Source organism: Crocodylus siamensis, chromosome 1 (genome assembly GCF_052110815.1).
Source record: "Crocodylus siamensis isolate JL-2025a chromosome 1, ASM5211081v1, whole genome shotgun sequence".
Taxonomy (NCBI): domain Eukaryota; kingdom Metazoa; phylum Chordata; order Crocodylia; family Crocodylidae; genus Crocodylus; species Crocodylus siamensis.
In genome coordinates this window covers 279,197,343-279,223,449 of record NC_143395.1, presented here as the reverse complement: position 1 = coordinate 279,223,449, position 26,107 = coordinate 279,197,343, and the positions used below count along the sequence as shown (strand labels likewise).

At 44.0% G+C, this 26,107-nt stretch overlaps 1 pseudogene across 1 annotated transcript; it reads left to right on the top strand.

Annotated features, from left to right (window-relative positions):
• The first annotated feature begins 7,932 nt into the window (after positions 1–7,932).
• Positions 7,933–23,108, top strand: LOC149874543 (toll-like receptor 8 pseudogene; annotated as a pseudogene). Its single transcript, XR_016439953.1, has 2 exons — positions 7,933–8,029; positions 18,781–23,108. The product of XR_016439953.1 is annotated as a toll-like receptor 8 pseudogene (transcript).
• The last annotated feature ends 2,999 nt before the right edge of the window (positions 23,109–26,107 follow it).

The window sequence follows — 26,107 nt, the reverse complement described above, 5'->3', positions numbered from 1 at the left end:
AAGTGGTGTGGCCTGAGCAGGAGCTACCATCCCTGCAGCTGTCACCCTGCTGCACCTTAACACACACAGGGTCACCCATTGCATGAGTTTTGCTTGCCCGCAGCCTGAGGTACAGTTCCTCCCAAACCCCTGCACTGATCTTCTTGAAACCTGGCAGGCTTTGTGGCCTCAGTAAGAGCTACCGCCCCTGCAGTTTGACCCCCCTGTGGTGTAACACGTAGATGTGACAGGAGTTTGGCTTTCAAAAATTCGGGGTACAGTTCCCCCCCAAACCCCTGAACTGATCTTCTTGAAACTGGCAGGTTTTATGATCTCAGCAGAGGCTACCATCCCTGCAAGTTTCATCTGAATTGGACAAAACCCCCCAAAGTTATAGATATTTCATTGATTTGCCCATTATACCCTATGGCTGGATCTCCCTATGGCTTCAGCCGGCTTGAGGCGGAAACCCAGTCTGGAGCTCCAGATTGGATCACTGCCAACTGAAGCGGTCAGATTTGAAGCCGGATTGTATTGCTGTCGACTTGCATGTGCCTAGTGAAGGGGTCGGGGGAGCTCTAATTGTTCCATGATAAGAAAACCAAAAGCAAACAGTAAAACATATAGATATTTATAATTTATTTTATTATAATGATAGAGACACTGGTAGGCTTCCAAATTGCTTTAAAATAGTAAGTCTATCAATAAAACATTGCCCAACTGATCTATCCTTAAATCTCCCTTTCTCTTTCTTTCTATATAGTGATCTTTTGTTTTAATTGTGGAAGAACATGGGTTTGGGGTATTTAAAAGAGTGAATTTGGGCTTTTATATCAGAGATTTTGCAGTTTTTAAATAGGGGCCACCAGAATTCCTGCTAGGGAGGCAAGTGGCAGGAACCAGGCAGAGGAGCCTGCTCAGGGCTGGCATCTGGGACCTGGCTGGCAGTGGCTGACCTCCTGATGACTTGGGACCAGGACGACATGCTTTGACAGTTCAAAGCAGGCCACATCACTGGGAACATCTTCCAGGCAATACCTGCTCAAATGGCAGGGTGGTAATAGTGCTGCACAAAGGCCAACTGTGCAGCCACAGCCCACTGGCAGCTGGCCCAGAGGTGCAGATGCTTCTGCTCTGGCTGTGCAGTCCCCAGCTGGGTCTGGCAGGCATTCAGCCTTGGGGCCACATGCCGTTGCAGGTGGCAGCAGGTCATAGCCAGGCAGCAGTCCCAACTGCCAGACTGCTGCAGTGGGTAGAGGGTGCAGGGAACTCTCAAGGCTGCTTCAGCAGTCCAGCTGGCACAAAGGGTAGTGTCCCCAGATACCAACTGGCTAGGCCCCAGAAGATCCTGAGAACAAGTATCCAAGAACTGCTTGCCAGGGCATTTTTTTTATAGTGCTGGGGCCAGCACAGGTGCTGGCCCCAGCCTCTAACTGCCCCTGGCTGCAGATCCAGGAGGAGCTGGGCAGGATTATTTTGCCCCAAGTGGCATAACTTGCCCCACACCAAAGTGCTTGTCCAAGCCTTTGCACTGACGCAAAAATTCCTGCTCAAATTTGTGCCATTCCATTTGGCCTGCTGTGAGCGTACGTGCCTGCATGTCTGGACGCACCTCTTGAGTCCACAAAAGAAATATTAATGGAAGATCAGTGGACCTACTTCTGGTTTACTGCTTTTTGGCTTTAAGGCTAGAATGATGGTTTGATATAAAAGTAGGAGTATAGAATTTTGCAAGGACCTGAGCAGGATAGGAATTGGGTCATATTCAGCTTCTAACTTTACCTGTACACTTTATAGCTGGAATAGGATCTGGCCCCTAGTTCATACCTAAGCAGCATGAGGAATCCCTGGTAGTTCAAGCATGCTGGCAGAGCAGGTCAGGTGGTATCCCCACTCCCCCCACCTTTTATCCAATAGCTTAGTGATGAGATTGCTCACTCCCTATGTGGGAGACCTGAATTCAATTCCCTCCTATCAGAGGGTATTCAAAACCACACCTCCAGGGCCCCAAGTGAATGTCTTAACTGCAAGACTACCAGGTATCCAGGGGGAGAGCTCTTGGTCTCTCCTGTTTGAAGCAGTTCTACTTCACGTAAGATGATTCATTAGGCCAGGGGAAGAAAGAGCATGTATGATAATTATTCTCTAGTTTAGTGCTCACCTAAGAAGAAGAAAGACATATATTTTAGTTTATAATGTATGCTTTGTGCATTTATATAGTTACTTGATAAAATAGTTCCTAATTCTCCATGGATATGAGAAGGCTAGGTATCTAACCTGGGGATGTGAATTCCAGTGGGCAACAGGACAACAAGGAATTACTCTGTGTTTCAGTGTTTAGAATTGAAGTATCTAAGGGCCAGATTGAAAGAAAGACTTAGCTGCTTCCAAGGTCTGACAGTGAAGTACTTGGCCCCAGAGTGGAATCCAAAACCTAGAGTTATTCACCTGGCCCTAGGTTCCATCTATATTGAATGGGGAAGGTTAAGAGTTCTGTACGCTGTACAGAAACGTAGGCACTTCAGTAGGGTAATCCAAAGAAATCTGTACACTGAGTAGGGAGCTGCCTTGAACCTGCCAATAAGAAACACTGAAGCACAGATGACTGTCTGAACCTCTTACCCTCCTGGAGCAAATGTGCTTGGAACAAGATTACAAAGGAGGTGTTTCCATTTCCTTGGGTTCCAGAGTTTGTAGTCCTCTCCTTAGCATAGGTGCCTACAAGTATTCTCTGAAAAAATTGAGTGGAAAAGGGGCTCCCTCTTTTTTAATGTAGCTGGAGTAGATGTGGTTCTGACCATCTTTAACATAATTATTGTGGTTAAAGCACTTCTCAAGGAAGTGGGAGATTGCCTCACTCTCAGGATAGTATCTGACCACCAAATTATAGACTAGGATGAAGAACACATCCTCTACTTCTGCTAAAGCTGGCTCACTGTACAGCAAAAGAATGCAAAATTAATGGAGTTAGAAGGCTATTCATTCTGTAGCCTCCCATACTGGAAAAATGGTAGCCCATGGCGCTTCCAGGTCACAAGCAGCCAGCCCTTCTCTCTCAAATATTGGGCTCTACTGTATTAAGGCATTCTGTTTGGGAGGCAGAAATTGTGGGGTTTGCATCTTCTCAGGCAGAAGAGAGCTTGAAATCCTGACCCCCTACTTCAGCAAGTGCTTTGATGACTAGGTTACTGATGTAAGTTGATACTGTACCTTTTAGTATGCACTTTATATACTGTACTTACTTACACATGTATTTTAGATCACTGAACTTCTTTTGGGAATCTGTTTAAAATATTATAAAATGAACATTGTCCTGGGAGAAATTTTGCAAAATTCACTACTTAGAGATGTGAATTCAGTGCTTTTCCTACAACTATTCAAATGATAATTAACTGATTTCATTAGGTAAATCAATAAAATATCCATATGCAAAATATCCATGTATGTATTAGTTCATTTTTTACATTACATGAAAAATGAATTGCAAAATGCACAATAAACATCACAATATGTACAAAACATATATATGTACAAATTGTACATATACATGACAATTAATATCTTTAATCTCCAAAATAGCTCACTTCATGCTTAAACAATAACATCTAGTGTTTGCTTCACACTTTCTGTACCTAGTGCATCCTGCAGTCTTTAGTTTATTAATTCAATCTAGGAAAACCTTCAGTTACTCCATTTCTGTTGTGATGTATGGTAATGATATTGTGGATGAAACGTGAAAAAGGTGACCAGTAAATGTGATTGATATGCTTGTCAAACATGAAATAATGTTGCATACAATCAAGTTTGGTATGGACAATTGATACCATAGTTTTCTGAACTTTCTAAGCTAAGACCTCTGGCAATTGAATGAGAGATGCAAATACAAAAGAATGCCTTCTTTAAATATAGCACTGGTGAATGATTGCTTTATCCAAAACAGACTGGTTAATTTACTTTGCAGAAATAGTGTGATATGTTGTTGTATTTGTATTGGCACCCTTAACAGAGCTGTTTGCCCCCTCCAAGGTCAGACGTGTAGTATAACACAACTACTACATCATTAAGCAATGCATTCATGTACCCAAATTTTGCTTACAAATACCTCTGCTTGTACAGGAAAGTACTGCCTCTTCTCTCAGAATTTTCCACCTATTTTGACATTTATAAGTTGATACTAATAGGTGCTTATATTCTTTCCATGCTTATAATAATGTGACATGAAATAGAGCTCAGCAGGTTAAATCTGTCTTCTTTTGTGCAGGAAAAAGTGCAGGAAATTATTTAAAATGTTCTGGACTACAATTATTCAGGCAGGTAACACTCTCCCTCTCAGGAATAGAACCCTATAAACAGACAATACCTTTTAGGCAGAGAAATCAGAGATAACAGTCCAAAGTTACTAAGGCCAGTAGAGGACATGATTATACGGTCTGATTTCTTGCATAACATCATTCACATCATTTGTTGTTGTCAGTAGCAGCAGTCCCTTGATACAAGGATGTCAGAGTAAATAGGTAAGTCACTGGTGAACCTATAAATGAATGAGGAGCCGAATCTGAGATCTGCCTGTTTTGCTACAGATATAGCAAATAGTTCTGGGAGGAAGCAATAGATCCTGGTGATGTCAGGTCACAATTCTTTCTCTATGTCTCTGTTGCCTATCTGTCTCGATAATGAGGCAAGTTTGCTTGAAATGATCAATGTCCTGTTGTACATCACAACACCACTGGGTCAATTCGTTTCTTGCCTCTCCCAAGTATTGATGTGAATATTGCATTTCTGCAGATTGGCCTGCAAGGTGAACTTGAATTTCTTCTTTTGTCCACCTCTAGAACAGTAATCATCAGTGAGTCAGGAGTATAGGACCTGCTTTGGAAATCAGTTGTGAGGCATCCTTATGACATGTCCTGTCCAACCAGGCTGGGGCTATATAAACATGGCTTTAATGGCGGTGGCATTTGCTTGAGCCTGAACATTGGTGTTCATTCTTGTGCCATTCTTGTGTCCAATTGTTATGGAATATCTTCCAAAGGCAGCACTGATCGTAATATTCTGAAGCATTCCAAAATGTCATCTAATTTTCACACCCATACAACAGCATGGGAATGACAACAGCCTGGTATATGAGAAGTTTGAGTTGGTTCCTGATATTGTGCTCATCAAAGACAGTTTCAGAGATGTCCAAAGGCATCACTGGTAGATTTTATCCAATGTTGGATATAGTCATCTGTGTTTACTTTTTGAGAAAAGTGGCTGCTCAGGTAGAAGAAATGCTCAATGTTCTCCAAGGACTTCCCTCTAATTGTATTATGTGGAGGAGCTACTGGTTGGTTTGAGTTTCGTACAACAGTTCTTGAATAAAGTCCAAAGACTTTTTAGCTAGATGATATCTTTTACTAAGGCATCTGAATTTAATTGGTGAACTTTAAGTAACAGAGAATCAACCACATAACTCTCACTGTTTAATTTTTTTTAAAGAGTTGTCTTCTTTCCAGTCAGCATTAAACAGATCAGGTTTAACTTTCTTTTCTAGACTAAAGAACACTCTTCTCTCAGAATTTTCCACTTATTTTGGCATTTATAAGTTGATACTAATAGGTTTTTATATTCTTTCCATGCTAAGCAGCATCTTGTTGAGACAAGCCTTCTTGTTTTGTGTGCTACCTCCTAAACTGGAAGCAGTTCAGCTGCATTTTCATTTGTGCTGTGCTTGGCTAATTGACTCAGATCTATTCACAAAAGCTTCTTAAACTGAAACTAGAAAACTCAACCCCTAGCTTAATGATTCTTGTCCAGACAGTGCTGCTAAGTAAGCCATATAAGAGAACCATGTCTATGCTTCCTTGTCTCAAGAAAGCTTCGTCACTGCTCATAGAATCATAGAAAATTAGGGTTGGAGAGACCTCAGGAGGTCATCTAGTTCTATCCACTGCTTAAAACAGGATGATCCCCAACTATAGCATCTTAACCAAGGCTTTATTTACTCAGGTCTTAACCTGTATTCCAGAACCTCCCTGGGTAGCCTGTTCCAGTGCTTTATTATCCTCTTAGTGAGAGAGTTTTTCCTGGGTGCATCTGCATGTTTATTAAGGTGCTTTTTCTAACGCATGTTAAATTTAGTATCTCCAGTGTAAGGTGCTGAAGAAATGTGCATTAGACTGCCTTAATGCACAATAGTGAATGTGCATAGTTTTTAAGTGATGCTTAATGTGCAGTAGCCTATATTACTGTGCATTAGCATAATTGCACTTTTTGATGTGATACTTTAATACACAGTAAAATTGGTTATTGCACATTAAATTACGTGTGTAGATGCACCCTGTGATATCTAATCTAATCTAAATTTGCCTTGCTGCAATTTGAGACCATCGCTCCTTATTTCAAGTTATCTGCCACCACTGAGAACAGTTTATCTCTATCCTTTAGCCATTTTTGTTGCCCCCATTGCACTCTCTCCAGTTTATCTACATCCTTTCTGTAGGAAATGTCCAAAACTGGACAAAATACTCCAGATGTGACCTCAACAGTGCCAAATAGAGGAGAATAATCCCTTCCCTTGATCTGCTGACAACACTCATACTAATGCAGCCCATTATGCTGTTAGCCTTCTTCGCAACCAGGGCACCCTGATGGCTCATATTCAGCATATTCACTGTAACCCCCCGGTCCTTTCTGTAGAGCTGCTGCATAGCCAGTCAGTTCCCAGTCTGTACATGTGCATAAGATTATTCCATTGTAAGTACAGGACTTTGCACTTGTTCTTATTTAACTTCATGAGATTGCTTTTGGTCTAATCCTCCAATCTGTTGAGGCCTCTCTGAATCTTAATCCTAGTGTCCAGTGTATCTACTACTCCTCTACAGCTTGGTGTCATCTGCAAACCTGGTGAGGGTGCACTCCATTCCATCTTCCAGATTATTGATGAAGATATTGAAAAAAACTGGATCCAGGAATCCCTCCTGGGGCACTCCCCTTGACACTGGCTGCCAACTAAAATTACTACCTTTTGAGCCTGGTGATCCAGCCAGTCTTCTATTCACCTTACCGCCAGTACATCCAGCCCATATCTCTTTAGTTTCATTGCAACAATGTAGTGGGAGAGAGTATCAAAAGCCAAGCCAAGCCAAGCCAAGATCTTTAGCAGATTGTGCTAGGAACATCGCCTCTGACCGGAAATAAGCTTTTAAATCTTCCCTGCCTTCCAAAGTAGCTAAAGCTAATGACCTTTATTTCTTCCATATCTGTTTGTCTCTCTTTTATTGTTATTTTTTATTTGTTAGTTCGTTATGTTTATTTTTTTTACTTTTCTATTTCTCTCTAATTATACTCATTCTCTTTGATTAACTCCTGAAAACTCAAAATAGTAATAGCCCTTATTTTTTAATATAGTAGCTCTTTCCCTGAAGAATCCCAAAATATTTTACAGAGAATAGAGAAATACAATACCTACTCTGCTTTACCAATATTACATTATGCTTTCACAGGAAGGAAAGTTAAAAATAACTTGTAATAAAATGGAATGACGAGTTCACGTAGGCAGAATGTAACTAACTAGGAAAAGGAATTTATTATTATTTCTGTTCTTGCGAAAAACATGCCTGAGACACTTGACAGCAGTTTCCCTCCTGACCAGATGGACACGTTACTGCTGTTACGTAACTTTTCGGTCTTTGGAACCTCACAGTCATTTCCTGTTTTGTGGGACTTTTGCAAAAGAAAAATAAAAAAATCCCAATAAAATAAGACAAACAAAACAACTTGTCTGAACATTAATCCTACAATAGTTGTATTCTGTCTAGCTCTTGCAATCCTTGTCTTGGATTTGTTTTAGATGGAGAGGTATCTCATGCTAAGCCCTCAGTGTGAGATGTTTATGTACATATATATATATGTTTGCATGTATGAAGTAAGAGGAAGCTGGATTTTTGTGTCATTCTACAATCATGTAGAGGACATATTCTTACTTTAGTTCATACAGACACTTTCTTCACTGCCGTACTCTGTAAGAGCCATCAAACTAGATGGTATCATTGAGTCTTCATTTCTGCAAGTAAGTGACTAAACCCTTCTCTTAAATTATTAATTTCTGGATTTCTTGAACACAAAAACGTTACTAACTTTTTCTGTAGTGTATGTGTTGCGGGGAGGTAGTTGTAGGTGAGATTGTGATGTTTGAGACTCATTATAGGGGAGTTATGCATGCTGAATCCATTTTTGACAGAGCACTTTCCTCCTGATTTTAATACAGATGATCTTCAGTTAGGGCTGGGCAAGTAGCTTCAACTCAGTTGCTTTACTTTAGCATCAGGAAGGGAAATCTATTTTGGTTCAGCCAACATGGAATGTTTTTCAGTGAAATGCATCAGTTCAGATCATACAAAAGCATTTGAATCCTTTAAAAATCTTTTTAGACAAAAAGGCAATTTCAAAATGAAAAGTTAGAAATGTGTTTTGTGAAAATTTTTTTTTTATTTCTGAAATGAAATACTGTGGATAGAAAATGATAAAATTAGATGTTTTAAACTTTATTTTCCCCCCAAGTCCTTAATCAGGACTTGACTAAGGACACTGTTTGCCTCATTTTACCTAATTTCTTAATAATTTTGGGCCCTTCAAAAAGGTGTTTTTGGGTGAATTTACTATTGATAAAAAAAAAAAATCACCTAGCTATATTTGTAGTATAATATTTAGCTTCCGTTGGTAGTACTCAGCCAATATGTAGCGTCTACTTAATTCAGGCTATGTGCGCGCACAGGTACATAAGTGTGTAAGAAACAGGTGGGGCAGCTCTGAAGGCTTTCCATACAGTAATTGTGCTTTTAACCACAAAGGGGGTAGAAAATTAAACTCTAAAACTCTCCTTGAGCCATTCCTTAGAATTCTGATATATATGGAAAAGAGAGAAATTGCCTTTTCCAGCAGTAGTAGGAGGTTTGTCCTTTAAGATCTGTGAATACTAAGGGAACTGCTGCTGATGATAGGCAATTCATTTGGACACTATTTAACAGAGATTTTAAAAAATGGGTTTCTAAAGCAGACTGATTTTCAAAATAGTGTAAAGGGAGCTGAAGAGTGACCAGTACTTTTGAATATCAAGTGAGTACCTTTCTGACTTTTTTGGGGGTGCAATATAGATTTAGTTTAAGAACGACAAATAGACATAGGTACCTGGCTTCCATGTTAGGCACTTACATCTGAACATTCAGATCTCTAAGCCACCCTCCGAACAAGGGATGGGCAAAATACAGCCTGTGAGCCAGATGTGGCCTGCCAGGCCTTCTATCTGGTCTGTGGGGCCCCTAAAAATTGTGAAAATTAATATTTATCTGCTCCTGGCTGCCTGCCATGCAGCCCCTGATGGCTTGCCAAAACTCAGTCAGCAGCCCTCTGCAGAAAATAATTGCCCACCCCTGCTCTAAACTTTGAAGGCATTCAACTTCTGTAGCCACCTAAACTCCACCAGAAAGGTCCCCTATCTTTCTGCTGCTGAACATGGATGCATGTATATGCAATGTTTTACTGTGCAGAAGACTAATTTGCTGTACAGTAAATCATCACTGTCTACATGCGCACAGAAATTTATCTTGGTTTAGCCAACACAGAATTTGGGGCACAGTAGACTAACTCTGTGCACAGCTGGATAGTTCCATCAGATACTATCTAGTGGTATCTGGCAGTACAGAAAATTACCGTGCTTAAATGTATGTGTAGACAGTGTTGTCGGGATTAGTTTACTATTCAGTCATATTAATTGTACATGTAGATGCACTCACTGAGCCCTGGCAATGATGAACTGTTCAGGTGCTTAAGCCTTAACATGACTCACCACAAACTAGGTGTTCTTCCACCTATCTTACCAAGAGGGGCTGATCTGGTGGACTTATTTTAAGAATGCCTATTGGTTCAGGTCTTGTGTGACGGTGGCTACTGAAGGATCCACATTTTTCTAACCAAGACTCACCTGGTTTCATATCCATCTCATCCATAATTTGGAGTAGATATGTGATCTATTTAATAAGAGACTACCTTGACTTTTTTGGTGTTTAACTTTCCCTGTGGAACACAAGATAGACGGAGGCACCAAACTCAGACCTGTGGATTCCAGTATGTAGTCAGGCCTAACATTTAGATATTTTTATGCCGAGCCTAATTCTCCTTTGTGAACCCTACTCTTAGGTATTTATCCCTAAGCATCCATTTTGGAGCTCTTTGCTTTGGAGGCTTTGTACCACTGTCAACAACTTCTGTGGGAATTTCCTTAGCACACACAAAATAAAACCTGAAATGTGGCAAGCTTCAAGATTTGGCTTCCCTGAATATAGTTTTCAAATACATTTTGTTATTGCTAAAGATAAATTTAAAAAAATCAGTTTCTCTAAAATTTAATTGGCTCTGTTGATTTTACCCTTTCTCTAAGGCAAGGGTGTCAAACATGAGGCTTTGCCACTTACAGTATTTGCTCAGACTGGGTCTTTGGACTGCATTGCCCATGGTGCTCACTGGGGCTAGTCCTAGGCTGCATTACATGTGCTGCCCATTCAGGCCAGAATCCTGGATAACTTGAGGTAGTTATTGCCTGAGCGTTCTATACATGCTGATTTAAGGTGCTTTAGCCAATATAAAGGTGCATTAAGGGAGCAGGTCTATATGTGTACACCCTTAATCACCTTAAAAATGGAGATGTAGGGCTATTCACACCAAAAGCAGGTATCAAATTTAGGTGCAAATAGCTAAAGTGCCTTAATGCATGTGTAGAAGCAGTAAGGTGCATTAATGCTGTGTATGTCAACTGGCTTGTGACTAACTTTAGTCTCAAGTCAGTTCACACACCATGTTAATGCACCTGAGTGTGTACACATGTAGATGCACCTAAATTGCCTTTATGAAAATTTGGCAAATGGACATTAAGTTTAGGCATGTATAAAAGCACATGTAGACATACTCCCTGTGCTGGAGCAGGCATGTGAAGGCATAGGAGTCTATAGCCCAACCTGTGGGTTCAGATGGGTTTGACACCCCTGTTCTAAGGATATAAGGATTCCCATAGCACATTAATAGAATTTTCCCACCCCACTCCTCTTGGCCTTTCCAAGCTAATATTAATGTTTTTTTTCTAAACGTACCAGATTTTCTCAAATATAAGATGACCCTGGAAATTAGATTTTATAGATGGAAAATTTATAAATTTGATATAGTTTTCTAGGTATAGAATCTAATTATTGGAGGGGGGGTTTAAATTTACCAACCACTGTTATAGCAGTCATGCCTTCCTCTCTGCAGTCCCCACTCCCCTCTTCACTGTCAGACCCTGCTTGCCTTGAGCATATAGAAGTAAGGAACAAATCTGAAAAAACTGACTTTGAAATATACATAGCTGTAGCAATTTGCATGTAGTACCCATAGACTTAATTCACCCCAAAATTATGCAATTTACCATTTTTTAAACTACTGCAAGTTTTATCACAGATGCTCCATTAGCATACTTTTAAGTAGCACTTTTACACTTATTTAGAAAGAGTATAAGCTATGCATGAAATCAGTCCAAACCCAAAAGGGTCATGTTTTACTATATAGTTCATTGGGCTGGGCTGCACCAGAGTCAACAGTATTTCAGTCCATGGTGACTCCACAGCTCAGCATGCTCAGTATGTATGTTGTCCCGGGGGCCGGGGTGACCCCAAAAACTTACCAGCAGCAGGAATTGACGTTCCGGGGAAAGCCGCACAGCTTGTGAGCTGGCTCTTTATACAGCTGCGGCCGGCCGGTGACATCAGCGGAGAACGCCAGCCAGTGAAGATAAAAGCAGCGGCAGCTGCGAAGATCGGGGCAGATGGCCCTAAAGAGGGAAATCCGCCGACAGAGGAGGAGGAAGGGGAGGCACCACAGCGTTCGAGGAGGGACAAGGAGACAGAGTGAAGGAGCTGGCGGCAGCATCCAGGAGTCGGCGGCAGACAGGAGGCAGCGGGACTGGAGTGTGGCAAAAGAAAGTCAACGCAGAGGACCCTCTGGAGCCAGGTACACTCGGGGCATGGTAGGGCAGCAAGAGCCCATAAGGAGAAGCCAGATTGGGGTGGGGCCACCGCGGGGACTGTGGATGTCCAAGCCCATTTAGAAGTATAGATCCTAAGGACTGAGGGTCTGGAGCCAGATCCATAACTATAGAGGCTCAACCCCCTGAGTATAGGGGAAAGGGGCAAAGGAAGGCAGTTGCAGGGCAAGAGGAGCCCTGTGCCACTTCCTCAGGGCCAGCCCCAGAAGGTGACATAAGGCCGGGGTGGAGGGATAGTTGAAGCCCCATATACGACTGTCGGGTGGACCCAGGCAAAGAGAACCTGTCAGACATCTCCCCCCACAATTGGCGATCCATCAAGACGTGGCAGACGAGAGCAGGGTGGTGACAAGGTGAAAGAACATCTGTTTTGCCCTCAGGAGTGAGCAAAGCCCGGTGGGTACAGATTCTGGTGCATTGGCCGGGAATCGGGGGTTTGGGATACCCGAGATGCAGGCATCCGAAATGGGCCTCACTGATTTGATGGCCCAGAACCTGCAGGCCTTTACCCAAATTGTGGGTCACAACAGAGGTGGCTGGCCCAACAGGGGATGCCAAAGATGTCGGCGGAGGATGACCCGGAGGCTTTCATAGAGGCACTCGAATGGCACGCCATTGTGATGGCATTGGATAAATGGCTGTGGACCAGTCAACTGGGGGCGCAGCTAGTAGGCAAGCCCAGGCGGCGTACAGATCCCTAAATCGGGAAGAGGCCCAAGATCATGGGGCGGTGAAAGCAGCAATACTGTACCGCCTGGAGTTGAGCCTGGAACACTTCCGGCGGTTCTTCCGAGCTCGCAAGGTGCCGGAACAAAGGAGACTTTGGGTACTCCTTCAAAGGCTGCATGATCTGTTTGGAAAGTGGGTCAACTTATCGGCTTGTACGATGGCAACTTTGGTGGAAAAGATCATCTTGGAGCAGTTCGTTAATGATTTAGACGACCGAACCCAGCAATGGGTCTGGCAACATGCCCCGATGACATGCAAAGAGGCCTTAAAGGTGGCGGAAGTCTTTGTGACCTCGGAATGGTGCTACCCCCGGGAAGAGAGGGGAATTGCGGGGGGCATGCCAGCAGCGAGAGACACCAAGAGTAGGAAGATGGGGTAGCTGTCTCAAAGCTGCGATATGGTGTGCTATCGTTGTGGGAAAGGGGGCCACTTCGCGCGTGAGTGTCCCATGTGTGGCTTGGGGAAAGATGATACACTGGGGATGTCCAAGGGGATGAAGGAATTCCCTAGAGATTGGAGTAGGGGAGAGCCAATGGACTGCAGCTTCGGGGCGGCGAAGGAGAGCCCCGTGTGGGAGCGCCCCATGGTGCAGGCGTGGGTAGAAGGCTGAGCGGTGCAGGCTGTGTTAGATTCAGGTTGTGCCCAGTTGGTAATTCGGGCTGACCTATGGTCAGGTGGTGACGGCGGGCAGGAGGATTCGGTGAGGGTTTCTTGCCTTCACGGGGACACCCAAGTTCTACACTGGGTTAGGGCCCAGGTGAAGGTGATGGAGCACAAAGGAGAGCTAGTGGTTGGGTTAGCACCGCGCCTCGCATGTGAGATGCTGTTGGGGCGGGACTGGGTCCCTTTGTATGAGGTGTTAGACAGTGCGAGATGTGGAAGTGGCATGTCGGAAGTGGAAGTCTTGGGAAGGTTGGCTCGGAGATGTGGGTAGTCAGACCGAGCTGATGGAGGAAGAGGAGCAGAATATCAAAGACAGTAAGGACACGGGAACGATCCAAGTGAATGGGGACTTGGAGCCATCACAGCGGGTGGAAGTAGAGAGGGTTCTAAAGGAGTTCAAGGATGTGTTCTCTGAGGAACCCGGATGGGTACGAGGCACACATCACGCCATCCATACCCCGTCGGGAGTGGTGGTACGGGATCGATGGTGGCCACTTCCATATCACTGGAATGAAGAGGTGAAGGCCGAGGTCGAGAAGATGCTGACATTAGGGGTAGTAAGGCCATCACGGAGCCCCTGGAGGAGCGCTCTAGTTCCTATCCGAAAAACAGATGGGTCTCTACGGCTCTGTGTGGATTTCCGCAAATTGAACAATGTAGCAACATTTGATGCCTTCCCTATGCCACGAGTGGTTGAGCTAGTAGAACGAATTGGAGCTGCACGATGTATCATGACCTTAGACTTGGCCAAGGGGTATTGGCAAATCCCCCTGAGACCCGGGGACTGCCCCAAGACCGCATTCGGGACCCTGTGGGGGTTATACGAGTTTATAAAAATGCCATTCGGGTTGCACGGTGCGGCAGCCACGTTCCAAAGGCTAATGGAACGACTCCTGGCTCCTCATGAGTGATATGCTACAGCATATATCGACGATATAGTCATTTTCACGCAAACTTGGGACCAACACCTGCAAGCTTTACTGGCCGTCTTACAGAAGCTAAAGGGGGCAGGCCTGACAGCAACACCCTGAAAATGTGCGATCGCCCACAAGTACAGAAAGTACCTGGGGTTTCTTGTGGGACAGGGAACCCGTGCGACTGTTACAGGACAAGGTCCAGGCCATTCGTTCATTTCAAGCTCCCCAAACGATGAAACAGTTATGGGCCTTCCTAGGGCTCATAAACTATTATCGAAGGTTTGTGCCCAAGTTTGCGGAAGTGTCCGCACCTCTGTCCGAGGCTCTAAAGGGCCCACCAAAAGGGGGGGTACAGTGGACAGAAGCTCGGTTACAAAGCTTTCGAGGCTTGAAATGTGCACTGTGTGAGGAGGTGATTATACACACCCCTGACTTTAAAAAACCATTCTCATTGCAGACCGACGCATCCGAGGTAGCGATAGGAGCAGTATTGACCCAGTGTAACGCTGGAGTAGATCGGCCAGTGGCATATGCCAGCCGCAAATTATTGCCCACCAGGTATGCGGCGATTGAAAGAGAATGCCTGGCGATCAAATGGGCGGTTGAGTATTTTAGATATTATCTCCTTGGCAGAGCATTTACCTTAGTAATGGATTATGCGCCATTGAAATGGCTTAATGCAGCAAAGGTAGAGAATGCACGTGTTACGCGGTGGGCCTTAGCTCTTCAACCATTTAAGTTCCATATCTTATATCGCCCAGGGAAAGCTAACGTCACTGCAGATTTCTTGTCCAGGTGTTATGAAAAGCAGGCTCTGGACACAAGATGGCAAGAGGGACTGACCCAGCAGGAAAACACAGGTAATGAACATGCACGATTGGGGGAACCGCCACAAGGCAGCTGGCGGGGGGGGGTTATGTCCTGGGGGCCAGGTTGACCATGAAAACTTACCAGCAGCAGGAATCAACGTTCTGGGGAAAGCCTGTGAGCCAGCTCTTTATACAGCTGCAGCCGGCCGGTGACATCAGCGGAGAGCGCCGGCCAGCGAAGATAAAAGCAGCGGCAGCTGCGAAGATCGGGGCAGATGGCCCTAAAGAGGGAAATCCGCCGACGGAGGAGGAGGAAGGGGAGGCACTGCAGCGTCTAAGGAGGGATGAGGAGCCGGAGCTGAAGGAGACAGAGGGAAGGAGCCGGCGGCAGTGTCCGGGAGTCGGCAGCAGACAGGAGGCGGCGGGACTGGAGTGCGGCAAAAGAAAGTCACTGCAGAGGACCTGCCAGAGCCAGGTGCACTCGGGGCGTGGTAGGGCAGCAAGAGCCCATAAGGAGAAGCCAGATTGGGGCGGGGCCGCCGCGGGGACTGTGGATGCCCAAACCCATTTAGAAGTATAGATCCTAAGGTCTGAGGGTCTGGAGCCAGATCCATAACTATAGAGGCTCAACCCCCTGAGTATAGGGGAAAGGGGCAAAGGAAGGCAGTAGCGGGGCAAGAGGAGCCCCGTGTCACTTCCTCAGGGCCAGCTCCAGAAGGTGGCGTAAGGCCGGGGTGCAGGGGTGGTTGGAGCCCCGTGTACGACCGTCGGGTGGACCCGGGCAAAGAGAACCCATCAGATGACTCCCCCTCATGGGCGATCCATCAAGACGTGGCAGGTGAGAGCAAGGCGGTGACGAGGTGAAAGAACATCCGTTTTTCCCTCAGGAGTGAGCAAAGCCCAGCGAGTACACATGTGTACTCCAGATATTCCCCACCAGGGATCCATGTGCTAATTAGCCCCTCCACTTATGACTGGAGGCAGGTGTTCTGTTCATGAGTCCTGGAATACTCCAAAAATTTATATGCAGAAGAGGCACAGGGCAACCTGATCTGGCCTCACCTCATGGTGGGCAGGGCCACACTAATTACATGTAACAAGCTAAGAGAGAAGCCAAAGAAGGATTATGAGTAAACTGTTTGATACCCTATTTGGTAATGTTTGTCAGACACTTAAGGCTGGTGAAGAAATAGGAATGACTGGAAATAGGAAAGAAAGGCACAGCTCAGCTGTGGGAGTGAAGAGGAAGTCAAAATGTATGCAATATAGTGGCTCACTATGACTTGGGAAAAGTAGGTACTGAGGAGGAATGCACACGATAGGCACTACGAAGTATCTTTTTCAGATATTTTCTCCTGTGTGGGCTTTGTGTTTTACCACTTCTCAGTCTCTTGTAGGCTAAGACCAACTTCAGTTGCTGTACTGGTTTGTTGCCTGGGCTGAGATCATTTTAGAATGTCATTGTGTAGTGGTGGGTGCAAACCCATCCAATGCACTGTAGAAAGGACACTTTGTGACAGTCTACTATAGCCTCCCAATAGGAAGATCTCAGTGACAGGCTTACTTTATGGAAATGGGGGATTCCTCCCTAGCTTGTTCCTTTGACCTGTTGGTTAAGGGCAAGTGAGACTTGGGGGCATCTGAACCCCAAGGCCTCTGTGCGTCAGCCTGCATGTAGGATGCCTGCCAATGGATTTGGGAGTATCTGAAGCCCCAGGCTGAAGAGTATGGGATGGAGTATACTTGGTGGTGGTAGTGCCACATGGACTTTAATGATTGAATTCTGCTCAGTTGATAGGATTCAGAACTGATTTGGCTAATTTGACCTGGAACATGAATTTTAAAAATATGTGTTTTATAGTCATGCTCAATGTTTGACTGCATTTAATAAGCTTCATAGTTGGTTTCCATTCCTGACCAAATGCTTCTTTTAGCAGCAGTTCAAAGATGGGCAATGTACTTTATACAGTTTCCTTGTATGTGAATGTAAGATGAGGAGCTCCCCCCCACACCATGTTGATTGGAAGAAAAGCTTCATTTTATATTTGTGTAAATACAGGGTCTTTTCATTAGAAAAAAACCTTTTCATTAAGAAAAATTTCTTAAAAATTAGAACAATATGGAAGTGGAATAGACTACCTAGGGAAGTTGTAGACTCCATCAGTGGAGATGAGCAAGAAGAGTTTGGTTAAGCATTGGACAGGGATGATCTAGGAGTAGCTATGCCTATAATCTACTAGGGTATTTTGAGGTTTTCCTGGTTGCCACATGGGAGCTGAGAAGGAACTTTTTTCATGTCCTTTTGCTACTTTTATTTCACCTTCCTCAGAACCATTGGTTGTTGTCTGCAGACAAGGCTGAAGATTTTGATTGGTGTAACAATACTCCTGATGGGACTTAAACCCAGAGATTCCTGGCTAAAGGGACTTGTCCCCCTACTTAGGAGGACTAATTACACTAAGCAGGGGGACATTGACTAATTAATGGGGTCAGGAAGGAATTTTTCCCCATGGTCTGATTGGTACAGATGGTCAGGGAAGGCTCCATGCTAGGGGGCAGCTCTATGTAGTCTGCCTTTTCTAGACTTTTCCATTTTAGGTTGGCAGCTTAGTAACTCAAGGTTCTTCATGTGTTTGTAAAGACTAATGTGGCCATTTCCAATGTTTGTTCCATGCTGTAAACTCAGGGTGGCTCCTCACTTTACCTTGACCAGTTTAGCACATCTTAAACACATGTGTGTATTAAGCTATCAACACATCAGACCTAAACACTTCAAAATACTGACTTAGACAGTGGGTGTGTCTATGTGACACGCTATTGCAGAGTCATTACTGGGCATTTATTTAGTACTGGTATTAGCAAGAACTAAAGAAATGTGCAGTAACTGGAGTTACTACACAGTAGTGCCAGTGAACGTCTTTTAGGTGATGCTACTGTGCTGTAGTCTAATAATACTGCCCAGTAGTGTATTTGCACTGTCTGTGCTGTGACGTGCTACTGCACAGTATTTTTCAGCTACTGCACAGGCAGTCTCTCATGTAGATGTGCAATGGGTATATGACAATTAGAAAAAAAGTAGAATGGTGACATTACTATAGAATGAAAGTTGAAAGGACTGGACTTTCTTTGGCATACAGTTTGTTTGAAACAATTTATTTATTTTTTAAACCTTTATTTAACATCAACATTAAATTAGCTTTTTGGATTATTAAAAGACTTACTAAAGATTCCATACCCTCTCCATTCACTCATGGTGCTGATGGTATGAAACAAGCAACTTTGACTAATGGTTAAACAAAATATGGGAACGGTTAACATTCATCAAAATCTTAAACTTCTTTGTTGGAAGAGGTATATAAAGACATTTTGCAGAAAAGAAAAACTTCAGGAATAGCTCTTGTTTACGGTACATGTGAAATAAATCATTTATTCCATTTCGGGCATTATACAACATAGTAGTAATATAATAATTGGAATTATGGTTTTGTTCAAAAGTTAATCCTAATTACAGATTAGATGTACACCATATCAGTTTTATGATTTATTTTTCAGTTTTAAAAATTATATAAACATGAACAGCATTTGCTGTCAAGAATATAAAAGTGCTATTGATATCCATGTTTCTTTTCATTAGGTAAATATGGCTACCATACCATACAACCTTTTTGTTTTACTTCTTCTGGTTCAGCCTGAAGTCAGTCTTTCTGTTCATCACCAATGGATTTCTAAGGACCGACCTTGTAAAATAAAAGCAAAAAATAATAGCTCCTCAATTCTTCTGGATTGCAGTAAACAAAAGCTGACAGCAGTCCCCCAGGAAATACATGAAAATGTTACTGACTTGATACTGTCTTTTAATTGGATTAAAGAGATATCTACAAAGGATTTTTACAACTTTAAGGACCTTAGATCTTTAAAATTAAACTGGAATTGGTATGTTAAGCCAAAAGAAACTTATTTTGATTTTTCTCTAAAGCCTTTAGGGATAGCCAATGGAACTTTCTCAAACTTAAGATACTTAAAGGAATTGAAGCTTAATGGCAATCAGCTAAACAAAGTACCCACAGGGATTTCACCTAGTATAACCTCTCTAAGTCTCAAGTTCAACAAAATTGTTTCTATTCAGAAGAACACCTTCTCAGAATTGCCCAATTTGCAGGAACTCTATATGGATGAGAACTGTTACTATGGAAATGCCTGCGAAGCATCTTTCAACATAGAAGCAGGGGCTTTTTCTGTCCTTTCCAAATTGATTGTGCTGTCACTCTCCTATAACAGTCTGACTAGAGTGCCAGCTGAACTACCCTCGTCTCTACAAGAGCTTTATTTGAGTCATAACAAAATAAGAACCATCAGTCAAGATGATTTTAAGATGCTAGTTAATTTAAATGTTCTGGATTTAAGTGAAAACTGCCCAAAACGCTTCAATACACTTTTTCCATGTGAATCATGTTCTGGAAACACAGCCATTCAAATAAATCCCCTAGCTTTCCAAAATCTTAACAAACTAAAAACTTTGTTTCTGACCAGCAATTCACTCACGAGTGTGCCATCTATCTGGTTTCAGAATACGCCACAGTTGGAAGTGTTGCACATTGCATCAAACTTTCTAAGGAAAGCAATAGCTACAGGAGAATTCTTACAACATTTATCTTCTTTAGAGGAACTTGACTTATCTTTCAATTATCAGAAACAAATATACTCGCAATATCTTAACCTCTCTCAATACTTTTCTTCCCTAGTATCTTTAAAACGATTGTACATTAAAGGATATGTCTTCAAAGAAGTAGACAGACAGCATTTGAAACCTCTATTTCCTCTTAAAAAGCTAAAAATCCTTGATCTTGGGATAAATTTTATTAAAAAAGTTGATATATCTGTTTTTCAGGAATTTAGCAACCTTACCCAAATATATTTGAAACAAAACCAAATAGTCCCACAAACAACAGAAAAGACTATTTCTTTTAAATCTTTGGAGAAAAAAGATCTTTTAACCAATTCCCATCATACCTTTATGCACAAGGATAATTCTAGCCTGTTAGAATATTCTTATATTAATAAAAAGCTGTCAAATTACTTCCTTAGTCAGCATTGTATCTCATATGGTAAAGCTTTGGATTTGAGTCTAAACAATATTTTCTTCATTACCCCAGATCAGTTTAAAGGTTTTGAGGACATAGCTTGTTTGAATTTATCTTCAAATGCACTTGGTCAGGCTTTCAAAGGTACTGAATTAATTATCTTACCCAATCTTAAATATTTAGATCTCTCATTTAATAAATTGGATTTGACCAGTTTTTCTGTATTTAGGGAACTCCCTAATCTAGAGGTATTAGACCTTAGCCATAACAAACGTTATTTTATAGTGCCAGATTTTGAGCATCAGTTAATGTTTATTGATAACTTTCCTAATTTAAAAATTTTAAATTTAAGTTGGAATGAGATTTCCTCACTGACAACATCTAAACTACGAAGCACTTCCCTTAAACAATTAGACTTCAAAGGAAACAATCTTGGTTTCTTATGGAAAAATGGAGACACAAGTCACATCCAATTGTTTAAGCACCTCAGAAATCTGACACATCTTGATATTTCCCACAATGGACTTCGAAATATTCCCATTAAGGCATTTGAAAATCTGCCATGGAGCTTAACTGAATTATATATAAACAACAACAAAATACATACCCTCAGCTGGGAAAAACTTAGGTACTTTAAATCGTTGAAGTTCCTTGACTTAACTCAGAATAAATTTAAGGCTGTTGATATCCTGTACAATTACACACAGTCCCTGCAGACTCTGAAGTTGAGGGAGAACAAGATTTCTAAGATTTCATTTGTTTTTTCTAAGAGGGTTAGTAGTCTTTGCCATCTTGATTTGAGTTACAACCAACTGCAAGTCTTGAATCAGTCAACTTTCTTATCTGGAATAATACAACACTTAAAGGTTTTTAAATTAAAAGGGAACCCCTTTGACTGTACCTGCAAAAACAGCAACTTAATAAGGTGGATCCAGAAAACCAAAGTTCCCATCTCACAAGTGGCAAGAAATGTTATTTGCATGAACCCACACAATGAAATACGTCGTAGCGTTATCTTGATTGACCTTCATGCTTGCAATCTGGATGATGTTTCTGCTGTACTATTTTATATTTCATCCTTTATTACTTTAAGCACTATGGTGATAGCAGTTACAAAACACTTTTTTTATTGGGATATCTGGCATAAGTATTACTCATGTTTGGCAAAACTAAAGGGTTATAGGTCTACAGCAAAAGGCAAAGCTCTCTATGATGCTTACATTGACTATGATACTAAGGACACGGCAGTAACTGATTGGGTAATAAATGAATTAAGAGTTTGCCTAGAGGAAAGTGAGGACAAAAAAGTTCTCCTTTGTTTAGAGGAAAGAGATTGGGAGCCAGGAAAGGCCGTCATTGACAACCTTGCACAGAGCATCCGATACAGCAGGAAGACAATATTTGTCCTGACAGAAAGGTATGTGAAAAACGGAAACTTCAGAACAGCTTTTTACATTGCCCTGCAGAGACTAATGGATGAGAACCTGGACGTGATTGTCTTTATTCTGCTGGAGCCAGTGTTACAGCACTCCCAGTACTTGCGGCTGAGAAGGAGGATTCACAAGAGTTCAATTCTTGAGTGGCCAAAGAATCCACAAGCTGAAAGTCTTTTCTGGCAAAATCTGAAAAATGCTCTGCTCACAGATAACACTGGGCATCACAAAGGGGTGTTCAGTATTTAGAAAGCAAGGTGAAGGTGATAGCTTCAGTGTTTAAAAAGTAAATTTTGATTTTCTGTTCCTTAATATTTTGGTGCCAAACGGTGGCTATTTGGAAGAGTCCTAACATCCAGTGTGACGGCTCAGCTTTTTCTGAAAAAGAGGCTGCTCTAAAGTATTTCCAGTGACTCTGCACAATTACTGTTTAAACTTGAAAAGTTTTGTCAGTTTTCTTGAAGTTGTATGGGGTATGTGTTTGGTAAATGACAGCAGTTAAATATGTCTGTTACAGTTCTGTGTTGCATTAAAGAAGGCTTATTGGGAATATCTAATGTAAACCTTGGAGATAGAATCAGTAATATCCACAACTTTTTTTCTATTTGTGTCCTATGTATTTCTGTGATGGAAGAAATGTTTTGGGTAAGGCAGTAATTTTCAGAGATTTATATTCCATTTGACTACCTAAGTGAAGACTGTGCAACTTCTGAACTATGTGGGCACCGCAGAGTGCACAGGTACCTATAGCCCCAGGCTCTTGCAGCTCAGTGAGATGTGTCATGTTGCCCTACCCCACACTGACACTTGGGATGGGGGCAGGAAATGGAAGCCAGAGAAAGGAGGGGGAACTTGGAGTGATGGGATGAGCAGCAGCCAGGTGGGAGCCCAGGAGCTGCAAATTAAGCCCTCATGGGCCACGCTTAGCCCATGGGCAACCAATCGGACAGCCCTGACCTAAAAGATACTCCTAAATACATGCCTTGACTATGTATTCATCCAACCTATTATACCTTATTTAATTATGAATCTTAAGGTTTTGAAAATATTTGCCATAAGAAAGTAAAGGGCACACCACCCAGTTGCATGTGACATGTCCAAATATTTGTACTTCATGGTAAAAATTTCTCATAATCCATTAACAATGAAGCAAGTAAGCTTTTATAACTAGATTGCTTCTTGGTGCTTTTTTGTTATTTGTATTAAATTTTATCTTGCTAATTTATACACCATCATTTTATGTAATGTATGATAGCATTAATTCTTATCTTGTACATATTCTCATCTTAAAGAATAGAGAAACTGATTCTGACTGATTGCAGATATATGTTTACTGGAAAGAGGGTAGCCAATTTTCCTCCTCCTATGTTGTTTACAGTATTTTTTTAGAAAGTATTTGTAATTTTAAGGCTAAATTCATAATTGAGCATAGATACCAATAAATGTATACAAACAGATGTATGGATATATATATGGAGATATATCATAAATAAACATATAGAAGAATCATATACTCATTATTTTATATCATTTGGTAATGTATTGCTGTATTACAATGCAAAGTATATTTTGGGGAAGCATATCAGTTTACAGATGTAATCTAAAGGTGTCCTGAGGCATGACAATATACATGGTTAAGTGAGTAAGCAGGTATCTTACAAATCATTTGTTCTTGGAAGATGTGTGGATGTTTATTCAGTGCATTCAGTAGGTGGTTTACAACCTGCTTAATTCACAGCAGGTTGTCAAATTGAAAACAACTCACTCAGCTTTTTGCTGTACCTTTCATTTAAAAGGGTACCATGTCTCTGATCAACTGGAGCCCATTAAAAGTCCTGCACAGCTGATTGGAGAAGCAGTATCCTTTTAAGTAAAAGGTATAGCAAACAGCTGAAGTACACACACACCCACCCACCCACCCCCACCCACAAACCCTCACCTTTGGAGGGGATGTCAGGACCTCACCTCAAACCCCAATCTTTACTTCCCACCCTGGTCTAGAGACTGAGGGACTCAACACCAGCTCAATCCCGAAGCCCCCCAGACACCCCCTCAGCAGCCGCAGAGCCCCCTGCCGACCCCCAGCACAGCCGGAGGCAAGCGGGCTCGTGGTGGGAAGGGGTTAACTCCTCGCTTGCTGGGAGAAGGCCGCTGCCTGGTGCCGGCCGGGTCAAGCCCCTGCCCAGGCCTCTACTTGGCCCAGCCCCCCAGGGAGCCAGGCGACCGGAGCCGCACGAACAGGCTGTGTAAACAGGCGCTCGAGTTAGCGCAGAGTTTGCGCAGGGGAGGGCATGGGAGGGCACGAGACCCTGCCTGCGACCCCCCAGAGTAGTCAGCCCCAGCCGTAGCCAGCCTACCAGAGGCATGACACGGATGGGCACGCGCCGCACCCCGAGGGTCCCCTCGGGCTCTGCGGCCCCCCCACTGGGCGCCTCAGAGACGGCCACCCAGACGGAGCCCATGGTTCTGGGCTCCACGCAGACAGAGCCCCTGGCTCTTGGCTGCGGGGGCTGCCTGTCCCTTTTTCAGGCTCTGGGGCCTGGGAGCATGGCTACCTTTCCTTGCGGGGTCTGCTCCCTACTGGGGTCTCTGGCGCGCCAGCTGGAGGAGCTCCAGGCCACAGTCCAGAGACTGCGTGCCATCAGGGACTGCGAGCAGGAGATAGACTCCTACTGCCAGGCCCTTCTCCCCCGGGAGCCGCAGGGGAGAGCACCGTCTCCTTCCGCGACTAAGGAGGACTCTGGGACCTCCTGCTCTGCCCAGTCAGGAGCATGGACCAAGGTGGTCAAGGGCCCGAAGGCCCACCGCACCAAGGCCCCTCCCTTGCCGGAGCTTGGCAACAGGTTCGCACCTCTTGCAGCCCCAGCAGAGCCTGCTGAGTTGCCAGCTCCCGCAGGCAACCCAGGCTCAACCGCAGCTACTGGACCCGCTCTCCCCAAGTCAAAGCGAAAGGTGTTTGTTGTGGGAGACTCCATCCTGCGGGGCACTGAGGGGGCAATCTGCCACCCCGACCCCTTAGCCCGGGAAGTCTGCTGCTTCCCGGGGGCCCGCATCTGAGACATTGCGGAGAGGATCCCGCAGCTCCTCCGGCCCACAGACCATTACCCCATGCTCCTTATTCACGTGGGCACCAATAACACAGCTCGGCGCACCCCCAGCCAGGTCATGAGGCACTACAGGGATTTGGGAGCAGGGCTTAGGGGTCTGGGAGCTCAGGTGGTGTTTTCGTCGATCCTCCCAGTCTCAGACTATGGGCTGAGGAGGGAGAGGAGGATCCAAGCAGTGAACCAAAGACTGCGGAGCTGGTGTCAACGGGAAGGCTTTGGCTTCCATGACCACAGCCCGCTCTTTGGCGAGAGAGGCAGTGAGCTGCTGGGAAGAGATGGCCTCCACCTCTCCTCCCTGGGGAGGAGGCTCTTCTCAGCCAGGCTGGCTGACCTGCTCCACCGGGCTTTAAACTAAGCCCGCTGGGAGATGGGGGGACGACTGCCACTGCTGGCCCGCTGAGTGACCCTTGCAAAGCCAGCAGACCAAGGCACTCAAGGGAGCCCATCCCTGCCCCAGCCCTGGCACAATCTGTGGGAAAGGCAAGAGCCCCTAAGGGCACACTTGCCTGCCTATACACTAATGCCAGGAGCCTGGGTAACAAGCAGGAGGAGCTTGTCCTCCTGCTCAGTGCAAAGAATTATGATGTCATTGGGATAACGGAGACCTGGTGGGACTCCACCCATGACTGGACCACGGGTATAGAGGGCTATACCCTGTACAGAAGGGATCATGTAGACAAAAGGGGCGGGGATGTAGCTCTCTATGTGAAGGAAAGCTACATTTTCCCCTGTTTGGTGGGCCCTTTTAAACTGCGTGCATGCGCAGTGGGCCTGCCTTCGGGGAACGCTGGTTTCTTAGGCCAGGGGGGCCCTGCCCTGTAGGGCAAGCTGATGTTGGTGACCGGCATGGACAGCTAGAGACCCTCTGGGTAAAAATATGTGGGAAAAACGGCACAGGGGACAACGGTGGGAGTCTACTACAGACCTCCCACTCAAAGTCCTGAGCTTGACCAGGAGTTTGCCCGGGAACTGACTGAGGCCGCTTGCTCCAGGACCTTGGTTGTCATGGGTGACTTCAATTACCCGGACATCTCCTGGGAAGATCACTCAGCAAAATCCGAGCGGTCGCAAAGCTTTCTCTCGTGCATGGATGACCTCTACCTGACTCAAGAAGTCTATGGCCAACGAGAGGCAAAGCGCTGCTCAACCTGGTACTGGCTACAGGGGATGACCTAATCGGTGACCTAGTGATCGATGGGAAGCTGGGTGACAGCGACCACGAGCTGATCACCTTCACCATCCACTGTAAAGCTGGCAAGTCAGTCAGCAACGCAGAAGTCCTTGACTTCAGAAAAGCCGACTTTGACAAGCTCAAGAGGCTAGTCAGTCAGGCCCTCAAG